We start from the raw sequence: 27599 nt of genomic DNA on the forward strand, positions 1-27599 counted from the left end.
CAACTTGGATGGGCCTCAAGGAAATTTTGCTGAATGAAAAATCCCAATTCCAAAAGGATACATGCTGCGTGATTCCATTTATTTAACATTGGTAAAATAACAATTATAGAGATGGAGAACATCTCTATAACAAGGTAGCACCTAAGAGCCTTGTCCTGATGGTACAGTTACATATCTTGATTATTACTGTGTCTACATGAAGTTACACGAGATAAAAATGCATAGAAGCACAAACACAGAGATGCACATCAGTGCATGTATAACTTGTGAAATCTGAATAAGCTCTGCGATTGTACCAGTGTCAGTTTCCTGGTTGTGCTAATGTGCTCTTGTCATTTAGAATTTTAACATTGGGGGTGACTGGCAAAAGGGTACCTTGAACCTCCCTGTACATTTCTTTGCAATTTGCTGTGAATCTTTACAGGCATACTTCGCTTTATTGTGCTTCATTTTATCATGCCTCACAGGTACTGCATTTTTTTTTTTTTTTTTTTTTTTTTACAAATTGAAGGTTTGTGGTGACCCTGTGTTGAGCAGGTCTTTCGGTGCCATTTTTTTCAACAGCGTGTGCTCATTTCATGTCTCTGTATCCCATTTTAATTAATGTGCACACTTTGCTTTTTAGACATAATGCTATTACATACTTAATAGAGTACACTGTGGTGTAAACATAACTTTTATATGTACTGCAAAACCAAAGAATTGGTGTGACTTGCTTTATTGTGATATTTGCTTTACTGTGGTGGTCTGGAACTGACCCCAGGATATCTCTGAGGTTTGCCTGTAATGATTTCAAAATAAAAGTTAAAAATGTTCATTTTAACAAGTGTTGGAGAGAATGCAGAGGAATTGGAACACTGTGCCTTGTTGATGGGAATATAGAATGGCACAGCTGCTGTGGTAAGCAGTGTGGCGGCCACTCAAAAATTTAAATATGGAATTATCATCTGACTCAGCAATTCCACTCCTGGATATACCCACAGTAAACAGTGACCGGAACAGATACTTATACAACAGTGTTGGTAGCAGAGTTATTCACAGCAGCCAAAAGGAGGTGACAACCCAAGTATCCAAAAGTTGAGGAATAGATAAACAAAATGCAGTACATACACTCAATGGAATATTACTTAGCTATAAGAAGGAATGAAGTTCTGAAACTTGCTGCAACATGGGTGAGCCTTGAGAACATTGTGCTCTGTGAAATAAGCACGGTACATAAGGACAAATATTTTATGGTTCCACTTATATGAATTATCTAGAAATAGCAAATTTGTAGAGAGAAAAAGTAGATTAGAAGTACCAAGGGATGGGGTGAAGAGGAAGGGAGAGTGGTGGTTTGGTGAGTATTGTGTTGGCATATTTGGGAAATTTTTGAATTAAAAAAAGGTCACTTTGTCACTAAGTATCATAATTATTAACTACTAAAAAGAGAAGAAGTTTGGTGTGCCTATGCACCCATCCAGTGGAAGAGCCTGAAAGGGGTGACCTGATGTGGGAGTGGAAGGCTGCCCAGACTACTCAACAGCCATCACAAGCAAGATCAGGAGGAAGTAGCATCAGAGATTTACACTCTTCCAGTAGAGATGAAGGCTTTGGGTAGCATCATCTCTTATGGATGTGGACATAAGAATATAAGATATGTGCATAACTGTATTTAAGGGCAAACAGACATGACATTTATAGAGACTTGGTTCACTGGTTATGAGTGATAGATAAAATCCTCGAGAATGTTAGCTTATGTCAGTGCCTGTAATCTCTGCCTATACTTCATTTTAAAGCACATTTATTTTATTTTTATGAGTGTACAGATCATTATGACCAGAAGGGATGCACTAACCTAATGCATGCACCTTGCAGTTATTTATTCCCTCTCCCTGTCTTAAATCCAGGGAGTGTCACAGTTCTTCGCCATCAAAATAGGAATTGTAACGGATGCTAAGGGCTAGCCAGTGTCTTCTAGAAAGAATGAGTATTGGATGAAAATACATTTTTAAGTAATAGTTGATACATGGGTGAATGTTTTAGTATACCAGGTCTGCAATAATAAAATTATGCATACTTATTGGCTTAAACAAGAGGAATTTATTGTCTCTCAGCTTTGAAGGCTCAAAGTCCAAAAGTATTGGCTGGCCATGTTTTCTCCAAAGCCTGTAGAGTTCCGGAGGTGGCTTGCTAGCAATCTATAGCTCAATTTCTGCCTCCGTCATGTGGCCACATGTCTTCTTTTGTATTTCCTATTCCTTCTACTCCTCCCATTCTGTGGACTCCATGTCTGTCGAGATTTCCTCTGCTTATAAGGACTCTAGTCATACTGGGTTATGGCACCCCCAATTCAATTTGGCCTCATCCAAATAGGATCTTTGAAGATCCTATTTATAAATGAGTACTCACCTGCAGGACAGGGAGTTAGGACTTGAACATGACTGTGGGGACGTGACTCATCTACCACAGTGAATACGCATTTTCAAGAGCTTTATAAGTGAATACTGCAGAGAAAGGCTGCGTTGCTCCTGCATGCCCCTGAAATAAATAAGTTGGGTTGAGACAAATTTATGGACAGGAGACCAGTGCACACTGAGCAGGGTGTAGGTGTTTTGCAACTACATAGAAAGGTGAGGGTTTTCTTAATGGGAAAGGCCCCTGAAAACATGCAGTTTGCTAACCGTAAAGAAAGGATGCTCCTATAAATGAGTTGTGCCTGCCCTTTCCCCTTTCCCTCAAGGGAAACAGGCTTCAAGGAAATGCCCAATGTGATATTGTTGAGAGCCTTAACTCTCAAATTGATGCTTCATTTAAAAAGCAACTAGGGAGTCCATTGAAGAGTCAGTTTAAGAGTGCAGAAAATCGAAACTTGACCTGCATTTGAGTAATAAAGCCCAATTGTTGCATTAATTAAATATTCTCCCTCCTTGAATAGAGAAATGCAAGGGTAACGTTCAAGCCTCTGAGGTTGTAAATTGGATGCTGTCCCAAAGCTTTCACACTAGCAGTGTGGATGGGAAGTCTACATCAAGTGGGTGACTTTCCTTAGGTGGTAATTTGCCAATGTCACCCTTTCTGGGGGAGCAAGACATGTCACTTCACAGGCTGGTTTGGAACTACCCATTTCGGTGCTTTCAGCCCTGCCTCTCTGAAGGAAACAAACGCAGGGTGGGCCATGAGCCTACGCTGCTTCCTGTCTTAAGCCTGCCTTCTGCAGACAGATAACCTGAACTGAGAAGTTCATTTTGAAGTGTGAGGTTTCCCAAGTTCCTGCTTCTGGGTAATAAGAACTTTGTGTCTTCTTTGAATGTGCTGGTTTCACATTGAAAATCATAGGACCACAGTTTGTCTTAGGTTTGAGTCAGATCAAACACGTGCCCTCTGAACCTCAGGGACACTCTGTATCTCGACGGAGTATTCTTCTCTGAAGGGGCTGCCCACGTCGTTGGCTCTTCTGCTCTGTGGGACACTGATTTCCATTAGGCACAGATGTGCATATCTCCCGTGTGTGCATTCAGAATGGGATGCGTTGTCTGTCCTGCCTCCCTTCCGTTCACTGGCTACCGTCCGTCCTGTGGCATCTCCACCCAGCAGATTCTCACGTAGCTGAAGGGTACCCTTATGACAAAATACATCTGCTCTACAATCACTGTTTCTCTAAAAGTTGAAGACTGTTTCATAGTGAAACATATTAACATTAAAATTCCAGTATGTCTGAGTTTTTAGTAAATCAATGAGTCTTACAATCATATGAGTCCATTAATCTATTCAAATTAGAAAGGTTGATTTTGCTTTCCTAGGGAGACCAGATCAGAATTGCATGGGGGTGCTGGGTGGGGTGTGTACTTTTTCAAAGTGTATTTGTTTTCCTGTGTGAGTACTCCCTCAAATCCTATCTGCCCTCCACCCCCCCAGCACTTTGCCTCAGTTGGCAACCATTGCAAGGGTAGCACTGTTGGACAGATTCACAATGGGATGGACAACGTGCTTGCTTCCTGCGGGTTCATTCTTCCACCAACAGAGTAGAACAGGGCCTATCCCAGAAGGCAGGCAGGCAACAACAGGGAGCGTGCATCTTCTTTGGAAATCAGTGGAAGCTGTTGCTCTCTGTTTTCGGAAACCCAAGCAGACCCTATTATAACCAGCCTAGATTGGGGTGGGCTGTCCGGGGAGCTTCGCAGTAACCAGAGCACGGATTCTGCCAACGTCACAACCAGAGCTGCTAAGGGTGGGGGATCAGAATCAGTGGCGTCAGACTCACCTGGACCTTTGTCAGAAATGCACGTCCTGAAGCCCCATATCGGGAAGTGGCGTGGTGCAGCAGGCTGTCTGAGCAGGCTGATCCCAGCTAGAGGTGGAGACCCCAGCCCAAGAGCACAGCGCCACTGGGTCTTTTCTTTTTCCTCCCCAGCCAGGGTGTTCCTTCCGAGGGTGTTTTCCCTTGTTCAGCCTCCCCCCCATCTGCCCCTGGCCGGTTTCCCTTTTATCCTAGTCTGCCCATCTTCCCCATGAAGTTGACTGAAAGCCAGCCCACATCCTCACTCTTTCCTGGGGCCCTTCTAGTAGCAGGTAGGTGGGTGATTTGCTCTTAGTTTGTGCTATGTAAATGAGCATGTTTTTTGGTCTCTTTCCCATTGACACTTATTTGTGTTAGATAGCAAGTGCTTAGAGCTGAAAGACTTTGGTTTTGTACATTTAAGAGTGTGCCGGCTACTTTCAAAGTGCTGGATGCCTTGTGGGCATGAAGGTGAAACCCTGGGCTGTGCCTTCAGGAGCTCACAGCCCAGTGGGAGGGATGGTCACTCACACGGATGGCCTAAAATGGGCACCTTGCTTTGCTTCCTTGGGAAATGAGGATCGGAGGGTACCCCTGTGGTGGTTTGAAGCTGTTATGTACCCTAGAAAAGGCCATGTTCTTTTAATCCATCCCTGTGGGTGCAGACCTGTTGTGGGTGGGACCTTTAGATTTGGTTATTTCAATTGAGATGTGACCCAGCCCAGTAAAGGTGGGTCTTCATCCCTTACTGGAGTCCTTTACGAGAGGAATAAAGGACATGCAGAAAAGCCCAGAGAGCTTAAGGAAAAGCGCCGGAGAAGCTAACAGAAGACCCACAGATGCTCGGAGAGGAGGCCACTGGAACCAGAAGCCGAAAGCTATGAAACCAGGGAGCAAAGGATCAGCAGACGCCGGGCACACGCCTTCCCATGTGACAGAGGAGTCCGTATGCCAGCAGCCTGCCTTCAGTGTCCAGGATTGTCCTATTGATGTATTGAGTTGGTCATTTTCATGGCCTGAGAACTGTATATTTGTGCTGGTTTTAATGTATTATGTCCCCCAAAATGCCATTATGTTTGATACAATCTTGTGTGGGCAGATGTATTGGTGTTGATTAGATTGTAATTCTTTGAGTGTTTCCATGGAGATGTGCCCCACCCAACTGTGGGTGATAACTCTAATTAGATAATTTCCATGGAGGTGTGGCTCCGCCCATTCAGCGTGGGCCTTGATGAGTTTACTGGAGCACTATAGAAGTTCAGACAGAAGGAATGAGCTTGCTACAGCCAAGAGGGACACTTTGAAGAATGCACAGGAGATGAGAGAGGAGCTTCAGCTTACAGAGACATTTTGGAGATGGCCTTTGAAAGCAGTCTTTTGCTCCAGAAAAGCTGAGAAAGGACAAATGCCCCAAGAGCAACTAAGAGTGAGATTTTGAAGAGGATCTGTGGCTTAGAGAGGAACATCCTGGAAGAAAGCCATTTTGAAACCAGAACTCCGGAACAGACACCAGCCATGTGTCTTCCCAGCTAACAGAGGTTTTCTGGATGCCATTGGCCATCCTCCAGTGAAGACACCTGATTGTTGATAACTTACCTTGGACACTTTATGGCCTCAAGACTGTAACTGTGTAACCAAATAAACACCCTTTTATAAAAGCCAATCTGTTTCTGGTGTTTTGCAAAAAGGCAGTGTTGGCAAACCGGAACAGTATTGCAAGTTCATAAATCCCCATTGTAAAAGCCAATCCATTTCTGGTATATTGCATTTTGTCAGCTTTACCAAACCGAAACAGCCACCTTCCTAAAGGCGATGTGAGGGCCAGGGCACAAAAGAATCCAGTAGTGCCCATGTCCTAGGGGGCCTGCAGGGACCAAAGCACAGGAGCCAGTCCCTGTGAAATACTTAGAATGTTTCCTGGCATTATGTGCTTTTTCTGGCATTATGTGCTTTTTGTTGAATTAAAGTAGTGGAAGAGATAATGCTCAAGGAGAGAACAGGGAGGATGGTCAGTTTGGGCTGTGCCTATCCGGGAAGGCTTCCTGGAGGAGGTGAGGTTTATGCTGGGCCTTGACAAAGTCTTAGTGTTTGAGTTAAATACATTAAATCAGCATGTACCTGCAGCCTTGTTGCCTACAGCAAGTCATGTCCATCTGTGAGGCTTAAATACTTCTTACTGCGATGTTGGCACTGCCGCTTCCTTCTTCAGGGAATGCTTCTTTTGCCAGCCCAGCCTTATAGAGTATTTGGCCCAGACACCTGGAGGATAGCAAGTACGAAAGGGAAGAGAGTTAACAAAGAGATAGGTATAAAGAAAAAGAAAGCAATGAGGAGGTATACCTGGAAAATGTGGAGCAGCAGCAGTGTAAGGCCTGAGGGAAGAGAAAGTGGGATAAAGATTGGGAAGTTGTATCCCCCGAGAGTACATTATGGCTAAATGAATAACAGCCAATAGGCCCAGTGGAGCGACTTGCAGGGCTGGTGCCGCATGTCACTGGGATGTTTGCAACCCTCACCAGGGGCTTTCATCAGCCAGGGCAACCTCGGCATAAGTGCATCTTTCAGAAACCTTGAAGTACAGTTTCCCCTACAAGAATAGCTTTCAACTTACTTACTGAACACCGGTATAATAGAAGGGAAGACTCCCCGAACTTTGAGAGCTGTCCCGGGGCCGGGCTGTCAGTGCCCACGGCACCAGCTGTGCCTTCTGCTGCTCTCGTAAGAACACTGCTTGAGCAAACCTGCCCAAGCATGGGACAGTGCCTGGGCCTCATCTCCGACGCGGATCAAACTCACAGGAAGCATCACCTTGGAGACTCGGCCACCTGAGTGTCCCTAACACGACAGTGCTTCAGCCCAGTGGCACAGCTCCCTGTGGCCTGGCGTCTGGAAGGCTGTGCCCTGATCTCCGCATGACAGGCAGTGACACCCGGGGCCTAGAAAGCAGCCGCCAGTGCCTCTGCCTGCAGTGGGTAGGGGGTCACTTCGGTGGGAGATTTCCCCTGTGGCCATCAGATTATTATTTTTTTATTTTTGACTTCAAAGTGTAGGGCATTGTTTGGTAGCAGTACTCAACTGTTAAAGGACTCTTTAAAAATAAAAATGATGGTTACCAAAAGATATTCAGCATGAACTGGCCTCAAACAGAGCAGATTTGGCTCTGCAGAACTAGGTTTCACTTCTGCTGGTTGGTTCCTTAGTGATATTAATATTAAAGAATTTTGGTGAGGTCTTCTGGGTGCCTGACCAATGTGCATATATGGCTTTTACTCTTTTAATTTCCTCTTTTTAGCCAGAAAGCTCCCTGCCTCCTTTTTTTGTTTGTTTTTTTTAGCTAGGGTGACCGTGAAATTTATTATTCAATTCAGCACAGTTTTGAGTGCGAAAGGGTGTGTAGTAATGATTGCACTAACACAACAATCATAAAATGGGAGTGTTATGACTATAAAACATGGTAAAAATATTTCACAGTTTTACTATGAAAATCTACATTTTATCCCTTTGTCTATTTTTTTATAATTCATATTTATTGAGATATATTCACATACCATGCAGTCATACAAAACAAAGCATACATTCAGTTGTTCACAGTACCATTATATAGTTGTACATTCATCACCAAAATTAATTTTTGACATTTTCATTACCACACATACAAAAATAATAAGAATAAAAATTAAAGTGAAAAAGAACAATTAAGGTAAAAAAGAACACTGGGTGCCCTTTTTATTTTTGCCCGCATTTTTCTACTCATCCATCCATACACTGGACAAAGGGGAGTGTGGTCCATATGGCTTTCCCAATCACATTGTCACCCCTCATGAGCTACATTTTTATACAATCGTCTTCAAGATTCATGAGTTCTGGGTTGTAGTTTGATATTTTCTACCTGCCTCCTTTTTATAAAAAAATTTCTACTTTGTATATAGTGCAGGAGGGTAGTGTATCATCATCATATGCACAGGAAATATGTTTGAAAAACAAAGAAGCAAGTTTTAAATAGGACCCATAATCATAAAACAAAAATGGAATGTGCTCATTGGCAACCTTGGATGTAAACCTTGGAAGTAAAGATGGTAGTTTGGAATTCCTGTTATGTGTCCAGAACATCAGCAATCTTAGAGATGAGCCTTGAACAGAACACCTTGCGGCAACTCAAATGAGGCCTGTGTCTGCACAAGAAAAAGTAGCAGTTGTGTTCTCTATGCACTGCTGTTGCCACTTATTGCCCCTTAAAAGCCTTGATGGGGAGGTGGCTTCTTTTTTTTTGAAGGATTCCTTTTTTTTTTATTAGAAAAGTTTTGGGTTTACAGAACAACCATGCATACAATACTGGATTCCCATATGCTGTCCCACCACCAACACCTTGCTTGGTGTGGAACATTTGTTACGATTGATGATCGCACTTTTTTAAAATAGTTGTGCTATATCTTTTCTAACAGTTGATACTTTGTTACAGTTGATGAAAGATTATTAAAATAGTACTATTAACTATCGTCCATAATTTACATTAGGTGTGTTTTTTCCCATTTACCACCCTATTATTAATACCTTGTATTAGTATTATACATTTGTTATAATTCATGAAAGAACATTCTTATGCTATTAACTATCGTCATCTATAATAGGGTTTACTGTATTGTACAGTCCTATATTTTAAAAATCTTCAATTTTTATTCTAGTAACATAATCTAAAATTTTCCCCTTTAACCACATTCACATATATAATTCAGCACTGTTAATTACACTCACAATAATGTGCTACCATTATCACCATCTATTTCCAAAACTTTATGATTAACCTAAATAGAAATTCTTTACAACTTAAACATCAACTCCACATTCTCTACCCCAATCTATCCCCTGGTAACCTATATTCTAGATTCCAACTCTGTGAATTTGCTTCTTATAATTAGTTCATATCTGTGAGATCATACAATATTTGTCCTTTTGTATCTGGCTTATTTCACTCAGTATAATGTCCTCCAGTTCATCCATGTTATTGCATGCTGAAAGACTTCATTCCTTTCCATGGTTGAATAATATTCCATTATATGTATGTACTGTGTTTTGTTTATCCATTCTTCGGTTGATGGGCACTTGAGTTGCTTCCGTCTTTTGGCAATTGTGACTAATGTCACTATGAATGTCGGTGTGCACATATTTGTTTGAGTCCCTACTTATAGTTCTGGGATTATCAGTGGGATTGCTGGATCGTATGGTTAATTCTATATCTAGCTTTCTGAGGAACCACTAAACTGTCTTCCATAGCAGTTGCACCATTTTACATTCTCACCAGCAGTGAATGAGTGTTCCCTTTTCTCCACATCCTCTCCAACACTTGTAGTTTTCTTCAACAGCTGCCATTCTAGTGGGTGCTAAATGATACCTCATTGTGGTTTTGATTTGCATTTTCCTAATAGCTAGTGATGTTGAGGATCTTTTCAGGTGCTCTTTAGCCATTTGTATATCCTCTTTGGAGAAATGTCTGTTCAAGTCTTTTGCCTATTTTTTTTTTTTTTATCTTCATTTTATTGAGATATATTCACATACCACGCAGTCATACAAAACAAATAGTACTTTTGATTGTTCACAGTACCATTACATAGTTGTACATTCATCACCTAAATCAATCCCTGACACCTTCATTAGCACACACACAAAAATAACAAGAATAATAATTAGAGTGAAAAAGAGCAATTGAAGTAAAAAAGAACACTGGGTACCTTTGTCTGTTTGTTTCCTTCCCCTATTTTTCTACTGATCCATCCATAAACTAGACAAAGTGGAGTGTGGTCCTTATGGCTTTCCCAATCCCATTGTCACCCCTCATAAGCTACATTTTTATACAATTGTCTTCGAGATTCATGGGTTCTGGGTTGTAGTTTGATAGTTTCAGGTATCCACCACCAGCTACCCCAATTCTTTAGAACCTAAAAAGGGTTGTCTAAAGTGTGCATAAGAGTGCCCACCAGAGTGACCTCTCGGCTCCTTTTGGAATCCCTCTGCCACTGAAGCTTATTTCATTTCCTTTCACATCCCCCTTTTGGTCAAGAAGATGTTCTCCGTCCCATGATGCCAGGTCTACATTCCTCCCCGGGAGTCATATTCCACGTTGCCAGGGAGATTCACTCCCCTGGGTGTCTGATCCCACGTAGGGGAGAGGGCAGTGATTTCACCTTTCAAGTTGGCTTAGCCAGAGAGAGAGGGCCACATCTGAGCAACAAAGAGGCATTCGGGAGGAGGCTCTTAGGCACAACCATATGGAGGCCTAGCCTCTCCTTTGCAGCAACCGTCTTCCCAAGGGTAAAACCTATGGTAGAGGGCTCAACCCATCAAACCACCAGTCCCCTATGTCTGTGGTCATGTTAGCAACCATCGAGGTGGGGTAGGCCAATACCCCTGCATTCTCCACAGGCTCCTCAAGGGGGCACTACATTTTTTTTCCCTTGTTTTTCTTTTTTTTTTTTTTTTTAACTTTCCCTTCTTTTTTAAATCAACTGTATGAAAAAAAAGTTAAAAAGAAAACAAACATACAATAAAAGAACATTTCAAAGAGACCATAACAAGGGAGTAAGAAAAAGACAACTAACCTAAGATAACTGCTTAACTTCCAACATGTTCCTACTTTACCCCAAGAAAGTTACCTAATATAGCAACATTTCTGTGAACTTCTTCCTACTATATCCATCAGAAATTAACAGACCATAGTCATTCCTGGGCATCCCCAGAACGTTAAATGGCTTATCTGTTCTTCTTGGATTATTGTTCCCCCTTCCTTAATTGCTCTCTATTGCTAGTTCCCCTACATTCTACATTATAAACCATTTGTTTTACATTTTTCAAAGTTCACATTAGTGGTAGCATATAATATTTCTCTTTTTGTGACTGGCTTATTTCGCTCAGCGTTATGTCTTCAAGGTTCATCTATGTTGTCATATGTTTCACGAGATCGTTCCTTCTTACTGCCGTGTAGTATTCCATCGTGTGTATATACCACATTTTATTTATCCACTCATCTGTTGAAGGACATTTGGGTTGTTTCCATCTCTTGGCAATTGTGAATAATGCTGCTATGAACATTGGCGTGCAGATATCTGTTCGTGTCACTGCTTTCTGATCTTCCAGGTATATACCGAGAAGTGCAATCGCTGGATCGAATGGTAACTCTATATCTAGTTTTCTAAGGAACTGCCAGACTGACTTCCAGAGTGGCTGAACCATTATACAGTCCCACCAACAATGAATAAGAGTTCCAATTTCTCCACATCCCCTCCAGCATTTGTAGTTTCCTGTTTGTTTAATGGCAGCCATTCTAACCGGTGTTAGATGGTATCTCATTGTGTTCTTAATTTGCATCTCTCTAATAGCTAGTGAAGCTGAACATTTTTTCATGTGTTTCTTGGCCATTTGTATTTCCTCTTCAGAGAACTGTCTTTTCATATCTTTTGCCCATTTTATAATTGGGCTGTCTGTACTATTGTCATTGAGTTGTAGGATTTCTTTATATATGCAAGATATCAGTCTTTTGTCAGATACATGGTTTCCAAAAATTTTTTCCCATTGAGTTGGCTGCCTCTTTACCTTTTTGAGAAATTCCTTTGAGGTGCAGAAACTTCTAAGCTTGAGGAGTTCCCATTTATCTATTTTTTCTTTTGTTGCTTGTGCTTTGGGTGTAAAGTCTAGGAAGTGGCCGCCTAATACAAGGTCTTGAAGATGTTTTCCTACATTATCTTCTAGGAGTTTTATGGTACTTTCTTTTATATTGAGATCTTTGGTCCATTTTGAGTTAATTTTTGTGTAGGGGGTGAGATAGGGGTCCTCTTTCATTCTTTTGGATATGGATATCCAACTCTCCCAGCCCCATTTGTTGAAAAGACCATTATGACTGAGTTCAGTGACTTTGGGGGCCTTATCAAAGATCAGTCGGCCATAGATCTGAGGATCTATCTCTGAATTCTCAATTCGATTCCATTGATCTATATGTCTATCTTTGTGCCAGTACCATGCTGTTTTGGCAACTGTGGCTTTATAATAAGCTTCAAAGTCAGGGAGTGTAAGTCCTCCCACTTCGTTTTTCTTTTTTAGAGTGTCTTTAGCAATTCGAGGCATCTTCCCTTTCCAAATAAATTTGATAAGTAGCTTTTCCAAGTCTGCAAAGTAGGTTGTTGGAATTTTGATTGGGATTGCATTGAATCTGTAGATGAGTTTGGGTAGAATTGACATCTTAATGACATTTAGTCTTCCTATCCATGAACATGGAATATTTTTCCATCTTTTAAGGTCCCCTTCTATTTCTTTTAGTAGAGTTATGTAGTTTTCTTTGTATAGGTCTTTTACATCTTTGGTTAAGTTTATTCCTAGGTACTTGATTTTTTTAGTTGCTATTGAAAATGGTATCTTTTTCTTGAGTGTCTCTTCAGTTTGTTCATTTCTAGCATATAGAAACATTACTGACTTATGTGCATTAATCTTGTATCCTGCTACTTTGCTAAATTTGTTTATTAGCTCTAGTAGCTGTATTGTCGATTTCTCAGGGTTTTCTAGATATAAGATCATATCATCTGCAAACAATGACAGTTTTAATTCCTCTTTTCCAATTTGGATGCCTTTTATTTCTTTGTCTTGCTGGATTGCCCTGGCTAGCACTTCCAGCACAATGTTGAATAACAGTGGTGATAGCGGGCGTCCTTGTCTTGTTCCTGATCTTAGAGGGAAGGCTTTCAGTCTCTCACCATTGAGTACTATGCTGGCTGTGGGGTTTTCATATATGCTCTTTATCATGTTGAGGAAGTTTCCTTCAATTCCTACCTTTTGAAGTGTTTTTATCAAAAACGGATGTTGGATTTTGTCAAATGCTTTTTCAGCATCTATTGAGATGATCAATTGATTTTTCCCTTTTGACTTGTTAATGTGTTGTAATACATTGATTGATTTTCTTATGTTGAACCATCCTTGCATGCCTGGAATGAACCCCACTTGGTCATGGTGTATGATTTTTTTAATGTGTCTTTGGATTCGATTTGCAAGTATTTTGTCGAGGATTTTTGCATCTATATTCATTAGGGAGATTGGCCGGTAGTTTTCCTTTTTTGTAGCATCTTTGCCTGGTTTTGGTATTAGATTGATGTTAGCTTCATAAAATGAGTTAGGTAGTGTTCCATTTTCTTCAATGTTTTGAAAGAGTTTGAGTAAGATTGGTGTCAGTTCTTTCTGGAAAGTTTGGTAGAATTCCCCTGTGAAGCCATCTGGCCCTGGGCATTTATTTGTGGGAAGATTTTTGATGACTGATTGGATCTCTTTGCTTGTGATGGGTTGGTTGAGGTCTTCTATTTCTTCTCTGGTCAGTCTAGGTTGTTCATATGTTTCCAGGAAATTGTCCATTTCCTCTACATTATCCAGTTTGTTGCCATACAGTTGTTCATAGTATCCTCTTATAATTTTTTTAATTTCTTCAGGATCTGCAGTTATGTCACCTTTTTCATTCATTATTTTGTTTATATGGGTCTTCTCTCTTTTTGATTTTGTCAGTCTAGCTAGGGGCTTGTCAATCTTGTTGATCTTCTCAAAGAACCAACTTTTGGTGATATTTATCCTCTCTATTGTTTTTTTGTTCTCTATGTCATTTATTTCTGCTTTAATCCTTGTTATTTCTTTTGTTCTACTTGGTTTAGGATTGGTTTGCTGTTCATTTTCTAGCTTCTTCAGTTGATCCGTTAGTTCTTTGATTTTGGCTCTTTCTTCCTTTTTAATATATGCATTTAGTGCTATAAATTTCCCCCTTAGCACTGCTTTTGCTGCATCCCATAGGTTTTGGTATGTTGTGTTCTCATTTTCATTCGTCTCTATATATTTAGCAATTTCTCTTGCTATTTCTTCTTTAACCCACTGATTGTTTAGGAGTGTGTTGTTTAACCTCCAGGTATTTGTGAATTTTCTAAGTCTCTGATGGTTATTGACTTCTAATTGTATTCCATTGTGGTCAGAGAATGTGCTTTGAATAATTTCAATCTTTTTAAATTTATTGAGGCTTGTTTTATGTCCCAGCGTATGATCTATTCTGGAGAAAGTTCCGTGAGCACTAGAAAAGTATGTGTATCCTGGTGATTTGGGATGTAATGTCGTGTATATGTCTGTTAAATCTAATTTATTTATCAGATTGTTTAGGTTTTCAATTTCCTTATTGGTCTTCTGTCTGGTTGATCTATCTATAGGAGAGAGTGATGTGTTGAAGTCTCCCACAATTATTGTGGAAACATCAGTTGCTTCCTTTAGTTTTGCCAGTGTTTCTCTCATGTATTTTGTGGCACCTTGATTGGGTGCATAGACATTTACGATTGTTATTTCTTCTTGTTGAAGTGCCCCTTTTATTAGTATGTAGTGGCCTTCTTTGTGTCTCAAAACATCCCTGCATTTGAAGTCTATTTTATCTGAGATTAATATTGCTACACCTGCTGTCTTTTGGCTGTAGCTTGCATGAAATATTTTTTTCCATCCTTTCACTTTCAGTTTCTTTGTGTCCCTGTGTCTAAGATGAGTGTCTTGTATGCAACATATTGATGGTTCATTTTTTTTGATCCATTCTGCGAATCTATATCTTTTAATTGGGGAGTTTAATCCATTTACATTCAACATTATAACCGTGAAGGCATTTCTTGAATCAGCCATCTTATCCTTTGGTTTATGTTTGTCATATTTTTCCCCTCTGTCTATTATTATCCTTTATTGTACCCATACCGAATCTCTTTAGTACTGAACCTTTCTCCAAGTCTCTCTGTCCTTTCTTTGTTTCTCTGTGTGTAGGGCTCCCTTTAGTATCTCCAGTAGGGCAGGTCTCTTGTTAGCAAATTCTCTCAGCATTTGTTTGTCTGTGAAAAATTTCAGCTCTCCCTCAAATTTGAAGGAGAGCTTTGCTGGATAAAGTATTCTTGGCTGGAAATTTTTCTCACTCAGAATTTTAAATATATCGTGCCACTGCCTTCTTGCCTCCATGGTGGCTGCTGAGTAGTCGCTACTTAGTCTTATGCTGTTTCCTTTGTATGTGGTGAATTGCTTTTCTCTTGCTGCTCCTTCTCTTCTGTGTTTGACAGTGTGATCAGAATATGTCTCGGAGTGGGTTTATTTGGATTTATTCTATTTGGAGTTCGCTGAGCATTTATGATTTGTGTATTTATGTTGTTTAGAAGATTTGGGAAGTTTTCCCCAACAATTTCTTTGAATATTCTTCCTAGACCTTTACCCTTTTCTTCCCCTTCTGGAACACCAGTGAGTCTTATATTCGGACGTTTCATATTATCTATCATATCCCTGAGGTCCATTTCGATTTTTTCAATTTTTTTCCCCATTCTTTCTTTTATGCTTTCATTTTCCATTCTGTCATCTTCCAGGTCACTGATTCGTTGTTCAACTTCCTCTAGTCTTGTACTATGAGTGTCCAGAATCTTTTTAATTTGGTCCACAGTTTCTTTAATTTCCATAAGATCATCCATTTTTTTTATTTAGTCTTGCAATGTCTTCTTTATGCTCTTCTAGGGTCTTCTTGATATCCTTTGTATCCCGTACTATGGTCTCATTGTTCATCTTTAGTTCTTTGAGTAGCTGCTCTAGGTGCTGTGTCTCTTCTGATCGTTTGATTTGGGTGCTTGGGCTTGGGTTATCCATACCGTCTGGTTTTTTCATATGCTTTATAATTTTCTGTTGTTTTTGGCCTCTTGGCATTTGCTGAACTTGATAGGGTTCTTTTAGGATTTGTAGACCAATTGAAGTCCTTATCTCTAATTTATCAGATCTACAGCTTCATGGAGTACACTTTCTCTAACTAACCAGCAGGTGGCGTCCACGAGCCACCTGTTCTCCACAAGCCAGTTCTCCCCTGCTTAGCCTTTTTGGTGAGTGGGGGAGTGAGTCTTGTGGGGTCCAATTGGTGTACCAAGCTTGCGTGTGTAGTTGGTGTTACCCACCCTGTATATGGGGCGTGTTTCTGGGCAGTCAGGGAGGGGGGGTGGCTCTAACAATCAAATCTCCCTGGTGATCCTAGAGTTTTAAAGCTGCTGCAATAGTCTAATCCTTCAGTTCAGTCCTGCCACAGTTTGTCTCTGCCACTGACCCACAAGTCCTTGGTATTGGCGTATGGCTCCTGAGACTTGCAAGTGGGCCCCTCTTCCAGGCTGTGCACCCTGGGTCCTCTGTTGAGGGATGACTGTGCTATGTCACAGGTGAGTGCCGTCCCCCCAGGGCAGTTCTGGGCTGCTGGGCTGTGTAGGGAGGCTCCCAGTCTGCTGAAATGATGACTGAATGGGGCTTTGTTAATTCACACTGCTCCACGTTCCCAGCTCTGGGACAATCAGCTGAGGTTGCAGGGAAGGCTAATGTCCACGCCCAGTTTTGTGGTTTGTGCCTGTTATTTGAAGCGCTTCTGTCACACTGGGTTGTGTGGGGGAGCTCTGGGCTATGGGGCTGGCGATGGGCAGGAGTGTTTCCTGTCCACCAGGATGATGGCTGTGAGCAGACACCCCCCTTTTCTTGGGAAGTTGTGGTGTTTAGTGAATTTTCTCGGCCACTGGATTATTGCCTTTTGTCTCAGAGCTCCCTTAGTTCTGCTGTTGTCTTGACCTGCCCAAATTGCAAGTCTTTGAAGCTTTCTGTATTGGGCTTCTTAGAGTAAGTGTTTTAGAAAAAGAAAAAGGGATTAAAAAAAAAAGGGCCCTCCTCAGAGATCTAATGGGCTATTGAAATGCTAAGAGACAAAGCAATTAGGGCCATTAAGGAAAGGTCCACAGGGCAGAGAGATCAGCTTTTCTTCGGGATTTGCATATGAGCCTCAGGGCCTGAGCTCTGCCCTTCCCCTTTCTATGTTCACCAGAACTCCAAAAATCCTCCGCTTTTATTTTGGAGTCTTTCATGTTGTTTTTTTCTATGCCTGTCTCCTCTCTGCTGGGCTGGCTGCTCTCAGATTCTCTGGTGTCTGGTCTCCGTCTATCTATGGTTGGAGTTTGGATCAGCAGAATGAGTTTCCGATAAGGGCTGCCACTGCAGTTCTCCCTTCTTCTTCCCGGAGCTGACAGCTCCTCCTCCCACGGGACTGAGCCTGGCAGGGAGGGGTGCGGGTCCCCTGGCCACAAAAACTTACAGATTTCGCTGATCTCAGCAGTTCCACGTTTTCATGAGTGTTGTATGAAGTATGCCCAAAGTCAGATTGCTCTGTGGTGTCCAGTCCACGCAGTTCCTGGCTTTCTACCTACTTTCCTGGAGGAGTAACTAAAACATACAGCTCACCAGTCCGCCATCTTGCCCCACCCTCGACCTTGCCTATTTTTAAATTGAGTTGTTTGCTTTTTATTGTTGAGTTGTAGAATTTCTTTGTATATACTATATTAAACCCTTATTGGATATGTGCTTTCCAAATATTTTCTCCCATTGAGTTGGTTATCTTTTTACTTTCATGACAAAGTCCTTTGATGTGCAAAAGTTTTTAATTTGAGGAGGTTCCGTTTATCTATTTTTTTCTTCCATTGTTTGTGCTTTGGGTGTAAAGTCTAAGAAACCATTGCCTGCCACAAGATCCTCAAGATTCTTCTGTACTATTTTTTTCTAGGAGTTGTATGTTTTATAGTCCTGGTTCCTATGTTTAGGTCTCTGATATATTTCAATTTAATTTTTGTATATGGTGTGAGAGAGGGTCCTCTTTCATTCTTTTGCATATGTACATCCAATTCTCCCAGCATGATTTGTTGAAGAGACTATTCTTTCTCAATTAAGTGGATTTGGCAGCCTTATCAAAAATCAATTGGCTGGGGCCAGATGGCAGTATAGGGAGGTGTAGAATTTAGACCTTAGAGCAACTAGCAGATAGCTAGGAACAACTAGAAAATAATCTGGAACAACTGATGGGGGGACATCGCTACCAGACAACATCGTACACCAGTCTGGAGTGGGTGGAACAGCTGAGATTGCAGCATAGAACTGTATGTAAAGCTCCCCAAACTGGAGCTGGTGCCCCTCCCCCACCGGCACAGCAAAGTTGAGTTGCAAAACTTCGCTGTGGGAGAAAGAACAATCTCTGCCAGGAGCAAGGGAATGTAGCTCAACCAAGCTCCAATTGCAGTTTTAATTTAAAACTTTGGACTACTGAATACAAGCTACAAGCACAGATAAACCCAGAGTAAGCAGGAAAGGAACCTGGAGGTTTATTCTGGCAGAGAGGAGGCAGGGCTGATGAAAAACAAAATACATAAATAAAAACAGAGGCTTTTGGAGTTCACTGAGCTCAGAATACTGGAAAAGGGCTATGATCCAAGAAAAGAGGCACACAGAACTAGGTACCAACTCTATTTCTTGCCTGATGGACTGGAAGGCTGAGGACTGCCTCTGAAAAGGGGACTTCTTCCTTTTTTCCCTTTTTTTTTCCTCCTCTCTTTCTAAGAAGTTCATTAGAGGAAGCCTCAGGCAGTTCAGTTGTCAGCACTGACCCAGGCAAGGGTGGAGTTAAGATACTGCGAGTCAAAAGAAAAGTCAAGTGTAGGAGATAATTCCCTAAAGGGTATATCTTCCCTAAGAAAAGGGGGAGTGGGTCCCAGCTCAAGTGGCTGCCCCCTCAGAGAGTTCAGACCCCAGCGCCTGGGTGGGGTGGGGGAGTGGGGGACAGAAACAGCCAAAGTTTGGCTTCTGACACCCTCAGTCCCTGGCCGGGACAGGGTCACCGAAGATTAAATATACTGCACCTCTTTACCCTGGTGGGGAGCCATGGGCTGATAAATGCCACCTGCTGGGCAGGATAGGAAAACCACAGAGTCTAGAGGCCTCACAGGAAAGTCTGACAACCTGCTGGGTCTCACCCTCAGGGAAACCTCGTATTGAATACAGCCTCCTCCTGAGACCTGGGCCCCTCTAATCTGAGAAAATCTGATGGGGGTAATCGAGAAAACCCAATGCCTAGATCACAAAAAATTACAAATCATACTAGGAAAAATGAAGATATGGCCAGTTAAAGGAACAAATGTACACTTCTTCTGAGATACAAGAATTAAAACAACTAATTATTAATCAAACGAACCTCTTAAATCAATTCAAAATCAAATCAGTGATTTGAGGGAAGATATGGCAAAAGAGATGAAGGATATAAAGAAGACATTGGGCAAACATAAAGAAGAACTCGAAAGTTTGAAAGAACAACTGGCAGAACTTACGGGAATGAGAAGCACAATAGAAGAGAAGGAAAACACAATGGAGACATACAACAGGAGATTTGAAGAGGCAGAAGAAATGATTCATGAACTGGAGGATAGGACATCTGAAATTCTACACACAAAACAACAGATAGGGAAAAGAATGGGAAAATATGAGCAGGTCCTCAGTGAACTGAAGGACAACATGAAGCACATGAATATATGTGTCATGGGTGTCCCAGAAGGAGAAGAGAAGGGAAAAGGGGCAGAAAAAATAATGGAGGGACTAGTCATTGAAAATTTCCCATCTGTTATGAAAGGCAAAAAATTACAGATCCAAAAAGTGCAGGATACCCCAAACAGAATAGATCCGAGTAGACTGACTCCAAGACATTTAATAATCAGATTATCAAATGTCAAAAACAAAGAATTCTGAAAACAGCAAGAGAAAAGCAATCCATTGTGTACAAATGAAGCCTGATAAGACTATGTGTGGATTTCTCAGGAGAAACCATGGAGGCAAGAAGGCAGTGGTGTGATAAATTTAAGACACTGAAAGAGAGAAACTACCAACCAAGAATTCTATATCCAGCAAAACTATCTTTCTAAAAGGGGGGAGAGTTTAAAATATTTTCAGACAGATACTGAGAGAGTTTGTGAACAAGATACCTGCTCTACAAGAAGTACTAAAGGGAACACTACAGGCAGATAGGAAAAGGCAGGAGAGAGAAGTTTGGAGAAGAGTGTAGAAATGAAGACTATCAGTAAGGGTAAAAAGAGAGGGGAAAAAAATAAAATAAGGTATAACATGCAAAACCCAAAAGACAGAATGGTAGACAATAGACATTACATTGAGTGAAATGAGGCAGAAATAAAAGAACAGACCTTGTGTGGTCTCACTAATATGGAGTAACATTGCTAAGAAAATTTGAGAGTTGAGAACACAGGTTGTCAGGAGATAGAAAGAGGTTAGAGATTGGGCATTTGATGCTGAAGGGGTACAGAAGGTGCAACAGGATTGATTCTGTAGATCCAGAAATGGAAAGGATAGCATAGTAGTGTGTGATGGTAGCACGATATTTTAAGTACTCTGAACAAAGATGAATGTGAGTATGGTTGAAAGAGGTATGACACCAGAAGGAAAGATAGAAGTCAAAGACTGGGATTAAATAAGTTGGCAAAACCTGGCATGGTCAAGAGTGGTGATTAAATGTACAAATATATGAATAGGTTGTTAAATGAGGGAGAACAAATGAATGTCAACATTGCAAGTTGTTGAAAGTTGGATGGTATAGGGGAAAATAAAATCAATGCAAACTAAAGTCTATAGTTAACAGTAACATTGGAAGATGCTTCCATTAATTGTAACAAAGGCAATATACCAAAGCTAAGTGTCCATAGGAGGGGGATATAAAGGAGTGAGATGGGATTCTTGTTGGTGGTGATGTTGTCTGAACTTTTCATTATATTTTATTTTATTTTAATTTTTCTTCTATCTTTGTATTTTTACTCCTTTTTCCTTTTCTTCTTTCTTTGGGGGAAGAGATGGAAATGTCCTCATATATATGGTGATGGTGAATGCATAACTGTGTAATTATACTGGAAATCATTGATTGTTTACCTAGGGTGGATTGTATGGTATGTAAATAAAATTTAAAAAATAAACAGAGGGAGTCAAGTGCTGGAGAAAACGTGGAGATAGGGATGTACCTATTCCCTGTTGGTGGGGAAGTAGAGTGGTCCAGCCTATCTGGAGGACAGTGTGGTGGTTCCACAGGAAGCTAACTATGGGGTTGCCATGTGGTCCTGCAACCCCGTTATTGGGTATATACTTGGAAGACCTTGGAGCAGGGACATGAGTGGACATTGCACACTGGTGTTTATGGCAGCCACATTCATGATTCACAGTGGATGGAGGTGGCCTAAGGGTGCATCGACTGATAAATAGAATGTTGAACTGTGGTGTGTGCATACAATGGAATATTGAGTGGATACAAGAAGAAATGAAGTTGTGAGGTGTGCACCTAGGAGACTGGATCTTGAGGACAGTATGTTGAGTGAAATAAACCAGAATCAAAAAGACAAATATAATACCTCACTAGTATGGACTAACAACAATGTGCACTCCGAGAATTGAATCTGAGAGCATAAGTTTTCAGGGAAGCTTATTGTAAAGATTTCTAGACTGTAAGCTCTTACAGCAGTCACATCTATTCATGAGTTGTAATAGTTATCTCTAAATTCTGAGATGCTGAGCTGGTTGGTCCCTGTGAGACTCAGACAGAATTCGGCAGCTATAAATGTTAGCATTACCCCATAAAGCAAATGTTCAAGAAGCTACAAAAGGAGATGAGACTTCAATTAGAGATATGAATGAAATGCACTTGATTAGAACTAAGGTAAACCAGACTAAAGGGAAAAGGATGATACTGACTGTGTTTTAAAACCTCAACTTCTTTGTGAGACCAAAGAAAGAGATGTTTATTTGGTGCAAAATCTATACTTTCTGTAGCATGCTATACAATTTAACTTGTATGGTCAGTTTATTCCAACACTATAATTACATGGACACTTGAATAGAGGATAAGGTCTTATTGTTTCATACTGCTTAGCATGTACGCTGATACATCCCAGAGTAATTTGGTCAGAGAATAAAAAGTATTTGCAAAGCCCCTTTGAGGGCCTGGGGAAAAATGTGGAAACATTTAACTTCCCCACCTTGGAAATTCCTGATATTCTCATTAACACTGGGGACTACCGTTGTAGTCGGCCAAGTCTTAAATCTTGGGGCTTGCCCTCATGAAGTTTGTTACTGCAAAGGAGAGGCTAAGCCTACTCATAATTGTGCCTGAGAGTCAACCTAGAGAACCTCGTTTGTTGCTTAAATTGTGGCCTCTCTAAGCCCACTTGGCTGGTAAACTCACTGTCCTCCCCCCTACATGGGACATGACCCTGACAGACGAGCCTGGACCCAGCCTCATGGGATTGAGAAAGCCTTCCTGACCAGAAGGGGGAAGAGAAACTAAACAAAATAAAGTTTCAGTGGCTGAGAGGTCTCAAATGGAGCCAAGAGGACATTCTGGAGGTTATTCTTATGCATTATATAGATATCCCTTTTAGTTTTTAGTGTATTGCTGGAAGGAAATACCTGAAACTGTTGAACTGCAACCCAGTAGCCTTGATTCTTGAAGACGATTATATAACTATATAGCTTATATGGTGTGACAGTGTGACTGTGAAAACCTTGTGGCTCACACTCACTTTATCCAGTGTATACATAAATGAGTAGAAAAAAGGGGGACAAAAAGTAAATGAATAATAGGAAAAAGGTGTATGAGATGTTTTGGGTGTTCTTTTTTACTTTTTATTTTTATTCTTATTTTTTTGGAGTATTCAGTAAATAATGGTAATGAATGCTCAACTATGAGATGATACTGTGAACAACTGATTGAACACTTTTGATGATCGTATGCTCTGTGAATATATCTCAATAAAATTGCATAAAAATCAATTGGCCATAGATGTGAGGGTCTCTTTCTCAAGTTTCAGTTCAATTCTGTTGGCCAATGTGTCTTTCTTTGTGCTAGGACCATGGTGTTTTGACCACTGTAGCTTTGTAGTATATTTTAAAGTCAGGAAGTATGAGTCCTCCAGCCTTATTCATCTTTTTCAAGATGTTTTTGGCTATTCAGGTTCCCTCACCCTTCCAAATAGATTTGATAATTAGCTTTTCCATTTCTTCAAAATAAATTGTTGGAATTTTTTTTTTTTTTTTTTTTTTGGAAAGAAAAAGTAACTGTTGACTGCTAATCTTACCATGAAATGCGCATAAGAAATAATTACAAAACAATGCAGTATTTTTTTACACACTTCTGGTAGCATCCTGATATGATAATCCTTTCCTGGAAAGGATTATTTACAATTTATGTAGATATAAAGCTCATTGTTGCAAATACAAATGTAAATATATAGAAGCAATATATACCAAACTGGTATACTGACACTAGCAATGGATATGTAACAAATACAGAATTAATAACAGCTTTATGCTTTTCTTTTCCTGTTTTGTTTTTTAAAACAACTTCCAAATACAAAAGGGTAGATTACTCAAAATGGATTTTCATATACATATATATACTTCTGCTGCAAATAGTGGATCAGAAAGCAAAGATGTTTCTTAGCATGTTTCATTTTGAAAACCCACAAGACTATTCATAAATCCAAGTTGAAAGAGGATGTGCAAGACTACCAACAATGCTGGCAAAATCCTGAAGATCTGATTCTGGCTGAAATAGAAAAATAAAGAATAAAGCACAGTTGCTATATGTAAAGTTAAGAATGACTTTTCTCAGGTGTTTTTTGCTGTGAGTCTCAACCCTGGTTGCATAATAGAAGTATTGGGGAACTTTTAAAAAATTACTATATGTGGGTTCCACTGCAGACTAATTAAATCAGTCTCTGGTGGTGGAACCCAGATAGAATTGACTTTTCTATTTAAAGTTCCGAAATGAATCTATTGTACAACCGGATTGAAAACCACTGATCCAGAGGGTACCTTTTCGTTAATTTTTAAGTAAAAGTATACAGATAATGTTAGTGTAGCAGAAAGGGCCATTTTAAAGACAGTTACTGCCATGCTGCTGTGATGATACATAATGAAACCAAGTCAGGAGAGTGACCTTTATCAACTTTTTGATGTGCAGTAAAAATGTTGCTCGCGCTTCAGGGGAGAACTTCATAGCACAGTGTCTTTCTATGAGATGTTTTTAGTGATTTAGTATTTTACAACATTTATTTACCATATTTTGATATACCATTTTTTCTGTATTCCAGGTTTTATTGAAAAAAGCTATGTATATTATTTTCTTAAGAAGCTGTTTTATTCTTATACAAAATTACATTTTCAGAGATCAAAGAAACGGATTCAGGGTATAGCTGAATATAAGGAGTGTTACCCGTAGATGGGAGTCAGTATTATAAAACAAATGGTGTCCCCCCCTCAAAAACAAACAAAAAAATGGTGACCCCCCTCCCCCAAACATTCTCCCCTTGCTGTCCCTCGTATGCCCATGCATGGACCTTACAGGTCAGTGTGCATACAGCATACCCTTGTCAAATTAGTTAACCTGAAACTTTGAAAGAAAAAAAAAATTCTATAGATTTCTGTAAACAAGAAATTATTTTGTTTTCATCAAAGGCTTTAAAAGAACCAAAGTCCCAGATATCAGAAAGTATAAAAACATTTCAGTCTCTGTATGAAAGGATCATTTCTAATGACTGTTTTACTTATAAGTCATTAAATAATGCATCCTTTCTTACAAATGCAATTCCTGGTAAAGTGTGAACTCTGAAGGGCCCAGATCATAATGTGGTGCATTTCCTTAGCACTTGGTGTTTCTTGCAAACATAGGGGAAAAACATATCGAATGAAACAGTCTGTTGGAATTTTGATAGGAATTGTGTTGAGTCTGTAAATCAAATCATTTTGGGTAGAATTGACATCTTAATGATATTTAGTCTTCCAGTTCATGAACATGGATTGTCCTTCCATTTATTTAGGTCTTCTTTGATTTGTTTTAGTAACATTTTGCTGTTTTCTCTGTACAAGCTCTTTACATCGTTGGTTGAATTTATTCTTAGATATTTGGTTTTTTTAATTGCTATTGTAAATGGATTTTTTTCTTGATTTCCTTCTCAGATTGCTCACTCCTAGTGTATAGAAAATCTACTTATTTTTGCATGTTGACCGTGTACTCTGCCACTCAGCTGAATTTGTTTATTAGCTCTAGTGGCTTTGTTGTAGATTTTTTGGGACTCCCTAGATATAGATCATGTCATTGGCAAATAGTGCAAGTTTTTTTCTTCTTTTCAGATTTGGATGCCTTTTACTTCTTTTTCTTGCTTAACAGCTCTGGCTACAACTTAGAGTACAATGTTGAATAACAGTGGTGACAGTGGGCATCCTTATGTTGTTCCAGACCTTAGAGGGAAAGCTCTTAGTCTTTCACCATTGAGTGTGATGTTAGCTGTGGGTTTTTCATTTATGCCCTTTTATCATGTTGAGGAAGTTTCCGTCTATTCCTGTTTTTCTAAGTGATTTTATCAAGAAAGGATGCTAGATTTTGTCAAATGCCTTTTCTGTGTCAGTGGAGCTTATCGTGTGTTTTTTTCCCCCTTTGGTTTGTTAATGTGGTGTATTACATTAATTGATTTTCTTATGTTGACTCACCATTGCATACCTGGGATAAAACCCACTGGATCATGATGTATAATTCTTTTGATGTGCTATTGCATTCGATTTGCAAGAATTTTCTTGAGAATTTTTTCATCCTTATTCACAAGAGAAATTGGCATGCAATTTTCTTTTCTTTTACAATCCTTGGTATTTCTGAGGTCAGTAGTAATGTCCCCCCTCTGATTTCTGATTTTATTTATTTGCATTGTCTCTCTCCTTTCTTTGTCAGTCTAAGGGTTTGTCAATTTTATTGATCTTTTCAAAGAACCAACTTTGGGTTTTGTTAATTCTCTCTATTGTTTTTGCTCTAATCTTTGCTATTTCTTTCCCTCTTTTTGCTTTGGGTTTAGGTTGCTGTTTTTTTCTAGTTCCTCCAGGTATGGTCTTTGATTTTATCTCTTTCTTCATTTTTTAGTGTAAGCATTTAGGATGATAACCACCCCCCCACACCCCCCAGGACCATCTTCACTGCATCCCATAAGTTTTGATATGTTGTGTTTTCATTTTCATTCATCTTAAGATGCTTACTGATTTCCCTTGCAATTTATTCTTTGTCCCACTGATTGTTTTAAAGTGTGTTAACATCTGTGTATTTGCGGATTTTCCAGTTCTCTGCCTTTTATTGATTTCCAGCTTCATCCCATTATGGTCAGAGAAGATACTTTGAATAATTTCAATCTTGATAAATTTATTGAGACTTGTTTTGTGACCCAACATGTGATCTATCCTGGAGACTTACCCATGTGCCCTTGAGAAGACTCTGTATCCTGCTGATTTAGGGTGCAGTGTTCTGTATATGTTTGTTGGGTCTAGTTCATTTATCATATTATTCAAGTTCTATTTTTCCTCATTGTTCTTCAGTCTAGATGTTCTATCTATTGATGAAAGTGGTGTATCCAACTATTATTGTTGAAGTGTCTGTTTCTGTCTTCAGTTTTGCGTGTGTTTGCCTCATGTTATTTTGGGGCACTGTCATGAGGTGCATAAATACTTATGATTGTTCTTTCTTCTTGATGAATTTCCCCCTTTATTAATATACAGTGTCCTTCTTTGTCTCTTACCACAGCTTTTTGACTGAAAGTCTTATTTTATCCAGCATTAGTATAACTGTACCAGTTCTTTTTTTGGTTACTATTTGCATGGAATCTCTTTTTCCATCCTTTTCCTTTCAACTGATTTGTGTCTTTGGGTCTAAGGTGAGTCTCTCGTAAACATTCTGCCAATCTATGTGTTTTGATTGGGGAGTTTAATCCATTAACATTCAGTGTTGTTACTGTGAAGGCAGTACTTACTTCAGCCATTTTGTCCTTTGGTTTTTTGGTCATCTCTCTCTGTCTCTCTCTCTTTTTTTTTTTTTTTTTGTCTCTGTTGTCCTTTATCACAACCTCCTTTTCTGTATACATGATCTTTTGTGATATACCTGACTAAATCCCTTTCTCAATTCTGTTTATTTTAAAAATACTTTCTTTGTGGTTACCTTGGGGTTTATATTACAAAACCTGTAACTGACTAATTTGAAAAGATACCAACTTAGGTTCAATAGCATACATATTCTCTGGATCTTCGTTTCTTCACACTACTCCCAGTCACTCTTGTCTTTTCCTTTAACCCTGCAGAACTGTCTTTTGTAATTCTTGTAAGACAGGCATTTTGTTGACGTACATGTTTAGTGTCTGTTTATCTGTGGATATTTTAAGCTCCCCCTCATTTTTGGAGGACAGTTTTGCTGGATAAAAAATTGTTGGTTGGCAGATTTTCTCTCTCGATACCTTATATATATCATACCACTGCCTTCTTGCTTCCATGGTTTCTTATGTGAAATTGGCACTTAGTCTTATTAAAGATCCTTGTATGTGATGAATCACTTTTCTCTTTGATTAGTATGTGTCTCAGAGTAGGATTTATTCTGCTTGGAATGCGTTATTCTTCTTGGACATGTATA

At 39.8% G+C, this 27599-nt stretch overlaps 1 protein-coding gene across 5 annotated transcripts in view; it reads left to right on the forward strand.

Annotated features, from left to right (window-relative positions):
- Positions 1-27599, forward strand: part of ATP10A (ATPase phospholipid transporting 10A (putative)) — a 203930-nt gene that overhangs the window by 19549 nt on the left and 156782 nt on the right. The gene's annotated exons all lie outside the window — the stretch shown is intronic.

This window comes from Choloepus didactylus, chromosome 4, assembly GCF_015220235.1.
Source record: "Choloepus didactylus isolate mChoDid1 chromosome 4, mChoDid1.pri, whole genome shotgun sequence".
In the NCBI taxonomy this organism is placed as follows: Eukaryota; Metazoa; Chordata; class Mammalia; order Pilosa; family Megalonychidae; genus Choloepus; species Choloepus didactylus.